Source organism: Strix uralensis, chromosome 2 (assembly GCF_047716275.1).
Source record: "Strix uralensis isolate ZFMK-TIS-50842 chromosome 2, bStrUra1, whole genome shotgun sequence".
Taxonomy (NCBI): Eukaryota; Metazoa; Chordata; class Aves; order Strigiformes; family Strigidae; genus Strix; species Strix uralensis.
The window spans coordinates 17,724,271-17,732,652 of record NC_133973.1 but is presented as its reverse complement, the minus strand read 5'-3'; the positions used below and the strand labels follow the sequence as shown (position 1 = coordinate 17,732,652).

At 54.7% G+C, this 8,382-nt stretch overlaps 1 long non-coding RNA gene across 1 annotated transcript; it reads left to right on the top strand.

The window, feature by feature from the left end:
* Window positions 1–795: 795 nt before the first annotated feature.
* LOC141940097 (uncharacterized) lies at window positions 796–1,554 on the top strand. Its single transcript, XR_012627873.1, has 3 exons — window positions 796–849; window positions 936–1,093; window positions 1,465–1,554. It is a non-coding gene; the product is annotated as an uncharacterized LOC141940097 (long non-coding RNA).
* Window positions 1,555–8,382: the final 6,828 nt, after the last annotated feature.

Sequence of the window (8,382 nt, the reverse complement as noted above, 5' to 3'; positions counted from 1 at the left end):
TCACTTTGCTGCACACGCTTTTGCTTTCCAGAGTTGCCTTTGGAAAAGCAGCACGGCCCTCCAGGCGAAGCAGATGCCGAGCACCAGGCAAAAGCCTGCCTGGATGCACCAGCCTCTCTGCTCATCCTCCAGAGAGCAGCGGGGGGAGAGGCGGTGGTGGGAGCAGAAAGGGCGGAGGTATGGCAGCTCCACAAGCGCTGCAACAATGTGTCTTAGGCAGGAGCAGGGCAGTTGCTGTTGAGTCCAAGTAGCTGCTGTGCCTCTTCCTGGCGTTCAGTCTCTTGTGGCTTTGCATTTTATTTTTCCCCCCATGGAATGATACGCTGTCAGTAAAACTGGAAAGGTCTTTTCTCCTATGCCTTAGGCATGTGCTTAATCAGAGGAAATACCTACAAAACGCCACAGAAAGATAGATTTCAAAAGCAAAGCCTCCCACCACAGAAGGTTGTCTTGCACCAAATGGACATCCGCAGAGCTCTGTCTTGGGAGGGCAGAAGAAATGCTGGCAGAAGGAAGTGGGCAAGCCTTTCCTTGCCTGGCAGGGGATCGCAGGCTCTCTGCTGAATGGCCCCCACAGATGGACTGTCCCCCACCCATGTGAACACTGTGTTCCAGAGCGAGAACCTTGGAAGAAAGGGCTGACTCAAACCAGCCAAAGAGATCTCCTCTGTAGAGCTAAGGCAGCAACGTGCCAAGCAGTTGCTTACTACTTCAGGGCATCCCTTGCCACCTGCTAATGACGACCTTTCTGTTTTAGGCACCCGTTGCTTTGTCTCCAGCCACCACTGAGACCGTGGTAGAATCCCTGGGATGCGCAGAAGAACTGAAGAGCCTCTCGGAGCACAGAAGGTAAAACGAGTCAGCTTTGGTTAAATCAAGAACTGATTCCAGTTGATCCTGGCTTTCCCTGTCTAACCATGCTGTGGGATGGAAAGGTTTGCAGGCTCCTGCCAGGAAGACGACGGCCAAAGGAAACGAAAGAGAGAAGAGACCTGGGCAGAGGAGAGGCCATGCCACGAAGCAAAGAAGAGAAGAGAGGAAAAGAAGGGGACAGAAGAAAAGCAGGGAGGTGCGAAAGATCAGGAAGCCCCAGGTGTGTACCAGGCTTTGCTGCCTATCTTTGCCAACTCTCCACCCTGCTCTAAGTCAGTCCAACTGACTGGCAAGGGACGGCGAGGGATGGTGCTATGCAGGGTTTGGAAATAACCCCGTGGCAGCTCCCCAGGGGAGCCCTGCTGTGTGGCACAGGGGCACTGTGCACCTCTGCACATGCACAGCTCTCTAAGGGCATTACCTTAGAGGGGATAAGGTGCCAGAGCCACCCCGGAGCTAAGGCCAGCAGTAGCTCTCTTCTGGGATATCAACAATTCCTTGTCAACTGTGTTTCCCAAAGAAAGGGGAACCAAGCCATGCCTGTTCCTGCCTTTGTGGCTTTACCAGTGCTTTCTGGCTCTGTCGTCGTAGGTGCTGATTTCTTGTTACTGGTTGAACCCCTGTGACTCCTGGGCTCCTGCACTGGATGTCCACAATAAAAGGACATTTTCTCCCTTCTGACTGTGTGTGCCATACGATATTCTGGACTAGGTAGAAGTTGTTTTGGGATGAATCCTAGTGGAGGAGTTTGGGATCATCATCCCTTGCGCCAGAATCCTTTCCAGCAGGCATCGGGCCTGAGTTCAGGTGCTTGAGGAGTCAAACGAAGCACAGAATCCCATAGAACAGCTGAGGCTGGGAGGGACCTGTGAAGGTCCTCTGGTCCAACCTGCCTGCTCAAGCAGGGTCACCTAGACCCGCTTGCCCAGGACTGTGGACTAATGGGCACCTTCCCTTGTCACACAGAGCATCTCATGCGCTGGAAAAGGGATGCTCTGGAGAGTTTCTGGCAAATCTCTGGAGAAGAGCTTCTCCCCGCCCCTCTACCAGGGGCTTTTTCAGCTCTGGTGCCCTTCCCAAGGACAGCCCCACCAGGTGGGTGCAGTCAGCACTGCAGGAAAGAACAGGCCGCAGCCGCCACAGTCAGCACTGCAGGAAAGCTGGGACCCCGGGGACCCTCCCAGGCTCTCCAAGCCCAGCCTAGCCCAGTCCAGACAGTGTCCAGAAGAGTGGTCTTATATCCCTTTTCCCAACGTGCTGAACTTCCCTTAAAGCATTAACCACCGGGCTGAAGTGCTAAGGCTTGGACAATAGGCCCAAGCCAGAGTTGACCTATAGATGAATCCTGTATATTTTGTAACTGATAACCGTTGTGCTAGTAGGTATTGTACTAGGTTATAACAAACCGCCTATACTGATGTAAAAAGTGCTAAAGTGTTGAAGTATTGAAGCCTGAACCACAGGCCCCGAGCCAAAGCTGCTAACTTAGTATGTAGTCATTAACGAAATATGTATGCTCATTAATGAAAGATGTAGCTTAGATATCATAGACTCCTGACTGATGATGAATGTAATGAAAACATGTCTATCCTGAATGTATGTATCTTCTTTTTTGCGTACAGGTAAGTTAACAAGGCCATGAAGCCAGCTGTCCGGCCTTGGGACCAGACGTGTGGCCTTGTTCTAAAAAGAACATAAATAAATTAGATAAGCAGGGAAACTCCCTTAGCTTCTCCCTTGAGCCCTGGCCAGGCTCCGGGGGAATCTAATGTGAGAGTGAAACCAGATGTTCCGCTCAAAACAAAGGTGCCAGTTATTCTGGCTTGCTGATTTGGGGGTATATAAGGCGGGACCCGCTCACAGCGACTTTGGAAGCCTCACCTACGGGTGGACGCACCGCGTAGGGTTTCCCACTTGCCGGGAAAGGCTCTCCAAATCCTCGCTGTAACCGGGGCTCCCCGGCGACTGCGGATCTGGATGATGGTAACATATGCAAGTGGTGATGGATCTTTCTTAATCACTATTCTCTCTCTCGTGTAGTAACGATTTGATGCATTACCCTGTATTTTCCTGTTTGTTTAAGTGCACTATTCTGTCTTTTCTTGTTGTATGTTTTCTGTATTATTCTGTTACATGATTTAGCTATTTCCAGTAAAATACGCCTGCTCTTTTCACTCTGGTGTCTGAGTTTGATTGGTATCCCTAATCAGCAAAACACGGGCCCACAATCTTTCTTGTTGGAGTGTAAAATAGCCAAAAGATGCCGATTTCCTGCATTTTTCCTGAAAAGGGCAGGTTTTTATCTCTCTTCGTCGCTTCTATTTTAACCAAGGCATTGCGCAGTATCAACAGTTACACCAGACACACGACATCCAAAGCTGACTATGGATCCCCTTTTTGCCATGAGAAGGGACTTTCGCACAAACGTGTCCCTGGCTGTGCTGGCTGCTCGGTGGGTGAAGGTCGTGGCTCACAGTGGAGCCTGTCTTTCGCCACGATGGTCATTTCCAGGGAGAGCAGCTTGTTGTATTGACCAGGACCCTACAGGGAGAACAGAAGGGCAGGGATGCAGACGCAACATTTGCCACAAGTCCAGCGGAGCAGGTTGCTCCAACGCAGCCCACTGTGACTTTCTGTGCTGCTGGACCTGTGGGGATGGTCAGGGGACAAAGGGTTAAACCTGAGTTACCTGCATGAAGCACAGCTGTCGCTAGCCTCGGTGCAAGCTGACCCAGGAGCTGGTCCTGAAACCCCCCAATCCAGGGCACGGAAAGCTTTGAACAGCTGTGACTGTTCTGGAACAGACTGTGCCATGTGCATCCATTTCTATTAACAACTCTTCTCCTGCAGCGGAAAAGGAGTTTGAGATCTTGCTCATGGCTACAGGAGGACGGTGGTGGCCTCGGATGGTGCGTGAGGCTCGGGGCTTGCCTTGCCTATGACCAGCTATGCCCCCAGAGTGACAGAGGAAAGGCTTTCCCTGGGGAAGAGCCATCAGAGCGCATTGGAAATGGAGGAAAGCTTCACTACGGTTTTGCTTGTAGGTGGAAAGTTGTGGATCAGAGAGGAATTCTACATCTTCCATAGCGTAACGCAGGCAACTGGCTGTACAGCAATATATTTTTTTTTTTTTGTTTAATATTTCCTGGAAGAGTCTTATGCTGGTACCGAGTAAGGCAGAGTGTCAGACAAAGTAGCTCATTGAATGGGCATGATACAGGGAAATTTACTTGGCTATTAAAAGCCTCATTGCTCTAGAAGTTGCATCTTTTTTCTCTAGTCCTTTTTCTTGGAAGGGGGTGGGCGGAGGGGCATGGAGGGTTTATCTTCATACCTCCTAAAACATGCATTGTAGCAGTCAAGATAGAATATGCCTTTCTCCTGTACCTTTTGTTTTTTGAGCGTGATGAATTCAGTCAATAGCCCACTGAGTTCAAGAGACACCTTTGATTTTTATCCTTTGGCTGAACAGCCAGATGCAACCTCCCGTCACTGGTGTTAGCACCGGTAATGCAGATTAATCTGCTCTCTACTAATCTAGGCTAGGTACTATCCAACAGTCTATGCGAGAGTACAGCCCGATACAACGTTGCACGTAAGGTCAGTACTAAGAAGAGGTGTGACATTCAAATGAAAAACGAGAGAGCCTGTGCACCTTTTAATGGCTTGAAGGGATGACAGGGAGAAGCACCATATTTATAATACACACACACACACACACACACACAAAAGTGGATCTTCCCCCTCAATTTCTGATCATTCTGTGACAAAGCCCTGCGCGGCATGATGCGCGCCCTGTCCACATTCAGTGATCCGGATGATGGGGCAGAGCACACCCTCAGACAGCTTGCAGAAGGCACATGACTGGGAGGAGAGGCTCCTGCAGCCGAGAGTTGTGTTGCCAACCAGAGGGACCTTGACAGGCTGGAGAAAGGGGCTGCCAGGAGCTTCCTGTCGTTGAAGAAGGGGAAGAGGGAAGAGCAAAGTCCTGGACCTGGGGAGGAACAAGCCCCTGGAGCTGTATGTGCTGGGGGAGACCCAGCTGGAAAGCAGCTGTGCAGAGCCCTGGGGTGATGGTGGACCCGAAGTTGAGCAACTTGGAGCCAGCAAAGTACCCCTGGGGCATTGGGGGCGAACTGCATCCCGGGCTGCAGCAGGCAGACCACTGGCAGCAGGCGGAGGGAGGGGGTGCTTCCCCTCTGCTCTGCCCTGCTCTGGGCTCCCCAGGGCAAGACAGCCAGGGCCATGCTGGAGAGAACCCCCAGCACGAGGCCCCGCCCACTTTCCGTTGGGCTCCCAGCGTCGGCCATTTTGGAGCCAGCAGCCACCAGAGCCGGCAGCACGGGGCTGTGCTGGCACGGAGCAGCTCTGGGAGGAGGCAGGGTCTGGCCGAACAGCGCTTCCCGGCACCGGCACCCTGCTTCCCATCCTCGCTGTGGCCAGCTGGGCCACATCCTTGGTGCAGAGCGAGGGGTCCTCCTGTCCCGGGCAGGATGGGCCAGGCCAACTGCTGCTGGCACTCCAGGTAGGCTCCCCCCGGGGCTCGGGGACGGGCGGGCACGGCCGGGCCCCTCAGCCACAGCCTTTCTCATGCCCACCGCTCTCTGCTCCGCAGGGAGGCTCTCACCGGCGCTGAGGCGGTGCTGAGCACGGACGTGTGGCTGACCCGGGGCCACAGGAGGAGCGAGAGACGCCTTCTCCTCCTCCAGGAGGAACTGGTCGTCGCCAAGTTGCGGTAAGACCCTCAGAGCCCCACTGCCTTTCCCCCATCCCTGGCCCTGGCACCAGGCCGGGGACACTCTGGCACCAGCCCCAGGCCCTGGGCCCTTGGTGCTGGATGCACCAATGTCTGTCCCAAGGTGTCCTGGTTCAGCTAGGATAGGGTTAAGTTTCCCCAGCAGTGGGGAGGGAGCTCTAGCCGGGTTATTCAATACCATGCTGACTTCACGTCTGGGCGCCCAAGCGCGGGAAGATTGGTAAACGCGTGGTGTGGGGTCGCTCTCCTCACTGCTGTATCGCTATATCCCTTGTTCTGTTTCTTGTTATTACTGTTGTTGTTCTTGTTCTTGCTGTTGTTCGGTTTGTTGCTGTGGCACTGTGGTATTAAACCTCTCCTTACCTCAACCCCGGGGTTTGTATTTCACTCCCTGCCCCGTTCCGGTCGGAGGGTGGGGGAGGGGCAGCGGCAGCGTGGTCTCGGGTCCCGGCGGGGCCTAAACCACCACAGCCTTTTTGGCGCCCAGCATGGGGCACGAGAGGGTTGAGATAAGGACAAAAGGAGAAGGTGTGTTAGAGCAATCTGTTAGGTGCAATTTTTCTGTTTTTATTTGTATTGTTTGATAAGGAACATTTGCAATGCTGGCCAACTTGCTTGCGTGGTGGGGCTGGATTAATCCTTATATCCGCTGTGTGTTCCCAGTGCTGGCGTTTGTTGTCGGTGGAAAATGTGTCAAGGGTTTTATTTTGCTATACTGGCTGCTGACTGCTTATAATGGGCTTGCATCAGTGCTTGTGGGGGTGAACCGGTACCTGTTTGCTGCCTGGGCTTTTGTTAGGGGTCTCACCCCCTCTATGGGTGAGCCAGGGGAAGAGATCCTCTCGGTTTTTCAGAGTTTTAGCTATCCTTGGAGCACCCAGGCCAGTGTGTTTGCGGCACAATGCTTTCTGAATGTCTGCCAGATCTTGTTTTGGGCCATGCGGTATTTCTCCAATGAGAGCAGCACCCGGAAACCTGCCCCGAGGGCAGATAGTTATAAATGGCAAGGTGTGTGGGAAAAGATGGGCAAGTGCCTGAGTCAGTGGTCACCTCCAACGGTTTGGGATTTCACTCCCGAACAAGTGCAGAGTCCTGATAAACTGGTGGAGTATCTGAAAAAGGTCTGTTGCCAATCTGACAAACCCCGGGAGACACAACTCATTGCAATGTGCTGGGGGCTTGCCCATGCTTACCGTGTCACCTTTACTACTGTTCACTGCCCTGAAGGGGGAGAAAGGGCTGCAGGATCTGAAAGTGAACATACTGGTACAGCAGCTGGGCCAGGGGGACAGGCACTGCCAGTACCAGTCTCCTCCACTAGCACAGCAGCTGGGCCAAAGTGACAGGCAGTGCCAGTACCAATTGCCTCCACTAGCACAGCAGCTGGGCAAGGGGGACAGGCAGTGGCAGTACCAGTCACCTCCACCAGCAGAGCAGCTGGGCCAGGGGGACAGGCAGTGCCAATACCAGTCGCCTCCACTAGCACAGCAGCTGGGCAAGGGGGACCGGCAGTGCCAATACCAGTCGCCACTACTAGCACTGCAGCTGGGCCAGAGTGACAGGCAGTGGCAGTACCAGTCACCTCCACTAGCACAGCAGCTGGGACAGGGGGACAGTCAGTGCCAGTACCAGTCACCTCCACCAGCACAGCAGCTGGGCCAGAGGGACAGGCAGTGCCAGTACAAGTAACCACCACCAGCAGAGAAGCTGGGCCAGGGGGACAGGCAGTGGCAGTACCAGTCACCTCCACTAGCACAGCAGCTGGGCCAGAGTGACAGGCAGTGCCAGTAGCAGTCACCTCCACCAGCACAGCAGCTGGGCCAGGGGGACAGGCAGTACCAGTAGCAGTCGCCTCCACTAGCACAGCAGCTGGGCCAGAGGGACAGGCAGTGCCAGTACCAGTCACCTCCACCAGCACAGCAGCTGGGCCAGAGGGACAGGCAGTGCCAGTACGAGTCACCTCCACTAGCACAGCAGCTGGGACAGAAGGACAGGCAGTGCCAGTACCTGTCGCCTCCACCAGAACAGCAGCTGGGCCAGAGTGACAGGCAGTGCCAGTACCAGTCGCCTCCACTAGCACAGCAGCTGGGCCAGAGTGACAGGCAGTGCCAGTACCAGTCACCTCCACCAGCACAGCAGCTGGGCCAGGGGGACCAGCAGTGCCAGTACTAGTTGCCTCCACCAGCACAGCAGCTGGGCCAGAGGGACAGGCAGTGCCAGTACCAGTCACCTCCACTAGCACAGCAGATGGGACAGGGGGACAGGCAGTGCCAGTAGCAGTCACCTCTACTAGCACTGCAGCTGGGCCAGAGTGACAGGCAGTGGCAGTACCAGTCACCTCCACCAGCACAGCAGCTGGGCCAGAGTGACAGGCAGTGCCAGTACCAGTCACCTCCACCAGCACAGCAGCTGGGCCAGAGGGACAGGCAGTGCCAGTACGAGTCACCTCCACTAGCACAGCAGCTGGGACAGAAGGACAGCCAGTGCCAGTACCAGTCACCTCCACTAGCAGAGCAGCTGGGCCAGGGGGACAGGCAGTGGCAGTACCAGTCACCTCCAGCAGCACAGCGGCTGGGTCAGAGTGACAGGCAGTGCCAGTAGCAGTCACCTCCACCAGCACAGCAGCTGGGCCAGGGGGACAGGCAGTGCCAATACCAGTCACCTCCACTAGCACAGCAGCTGGGACAGGGGGACAGGCAGTGCCAATACCAGTCACCTCCACCAGCACAGCAGCTGGGCCAGGGGGACAGGCA